Consider the following 2,170-nt stretch of genomic DNA (forward strand, 5'->3'; position numbering starts at 1 on the left):
TGAGTGAGGGAGGGCTGTGCAAAATCACTAACCTTATTTTCTCCTCCAGAGCCATGTGGGTCCAGTGGCAAGATATAGATCAGGACAACTACAGATAGCCACGGATGAAGTGGGAACTTTGGTCTTTTCAAGCTAAGGTCTTTAACAAGTCTCAGTTTGAGTGTAGGAAAAGTGATTTCATACAGGTGCCATTAATTGAGACAAGAGGACTTTCACCGTATAGGTGCAAGTAGATGTTTTTAGTGCTTGGGACTGGAAGGGCCCTGCCCCTGCTCATGAGCACCCCCTGGTGGTTTGACATCAAAGAGCATCCTGACAAAAGAGCCTTTTTAAATACCCATTCCCAAAGGTATCTAGGCTTTCCTTTATTGTGAAGACAGGAAACAAGAAAAAACAAACAAATAAATGCCGGGGAGATCATTTTCTCCTAGGCACATAAAACTTCTTGTTCAAGGTGGAATTTTAGCTGAGACTTGAAGCCAAAGAATCTAGGAAATGGAGATGAGGTGGGAGAGAATTTCAGCCACATCAGCCAGTGAAATTTCCTGGAATCGGGAGACAGAATGTTTTGTGCAACAAACTGGAAAGCGTTTGAATACAAGCCATTCCAGATCCCCTCGGTTTCTAATGCCTTTGCTCTCTATTATCTTCAATTTATACCAGTGTATACCATTGTACGTAGTTTTCTGTATGTTGTCTTCCCCATTAAGACCACAAATTCCTAGAAAGCAAGAACTACTTTGTCCTTTGTCTCTTCAGCTCTTAGCACAGTGCCTGACACTTAGTAGGGGCTTAAAATTTATTCACTGACTGGTCAGAGCATAGACTTTGAGAACCCAGCATCAACTCTATATTATAATGGAGTTTTAGAGTTGGATTTTTTTTGGTAAGACAATTGGGGTTAAACGACTTGCCCAGGGTCACACAGCTAGTGTCAAGTGTCTGAGGTCATATTTGAACTCAGGTCCTCCTGACCCCAGGACAAATGCTCTACCCACTGCTTCACCTAGCTGCCCCTAGAGTTGGATTTTTGTGAAGCCACTTTAGAGAATACTTTCAAATGTTTCAGAATGTTAAGATTAAGAAAAAGCCTTTAGATTTGATAATAAGGTATATGCTAGTGACCTTGGAAAAGGGAGTTTCAATAGAGTGATTTGGTTAAAGTCAGGTTCCAAGGGGTTTGTTGAAAGGAAAAATTCTTCATTTGGGTTTTAATGGGGCAAACCTGATTAACGAGGCAAAACTCAGGACAATGAGAATTAAAGGGAGTTTGTTATAAGTATGTCAAAGTAGCAACATGTTGACAGGCTGCTCTCTGGAAATCGGAGATGGCTTCAAGGTGGGTCTAGTTTTTACTGAGAACTTTTATAATGAGATAAAAGATAATTCAGATAGGTCACTGTCAGCAAAAGAGGCTGGGTCCTTGCATCTCAGTTCCTCCCCAAGGTAGTTAGAAGGTGAAGATTTGCAGGTTAGGGATCAGTGACAAACAGGTCTGGAAACAATGGGTCACTGAGTCAGCCTACTTTTCTATAGGTTGGGAGGAGTAAGTGGTAAAGAAGAGGTGATGACAGACATAGATTATTCCTTTGGCAATGAAGGAGAGGATAGATATAGGACGATAACTTCAGGGAATAGGGCCAAAGGAAGATTTTTGTTTAGGATAGAGAAGACATTATTATGGATGGGCTCAATTTTCTCAGCAATTTAGGAGGTGAGATCTGAGAGATGAAGATGGAGGAGGGAGAGAACAGAGGAGAGAGATGTGCCTCCTGGCACACAATAAGAGTTTAATAAATGTTTATTGATGATGATGATGATTACAGATGGTCTCAGTTTTAAAGAGCTGGAGATGGGGGGAGGGCAGAGAAGAGAGATGCTCCTCTTGGCACATAACTGGAGCTTAACAAATGTTTATTGATGATGATGATGCAGATGGGCTCAATTTTAGAGGGACAGAGACTGAGGGTGGGGGAGGGGCAGAGAAGAGACAGATTTGGAACAACCGCTGTGGGGAAAGGTAATCAAAGGGTGGCCCTGCTGCACAGTACAGAGACCCAGAAGGGATAAGGACTCTCCTGTGCCTGGTACATAGTAGGCGCTTAATCAATGGTTGTGGACTGGCAGAAGGATTCCATGGGTCAGCTCAAAGCCACGACGAGGGGAGGGA

The sequence above is a fragment of the Phascolarctos cinereus genome, unplaced genomic scaffold, assembly GCF_003287225.1.
Source record: "Phascolarctos cinereus isolate Bilbo 61053 unplaced genomic scaffold, phaCin_HiC Scaffold_5;HRSCAF=322, whole genome shotgun sequence".
Lineage (NCBI taxonomy): Eukaryota > Metazoa > Chordata > Mammalia > Diprotodontia > Phascolarctidae > Phascolarctos > Phascolarctos cinereus.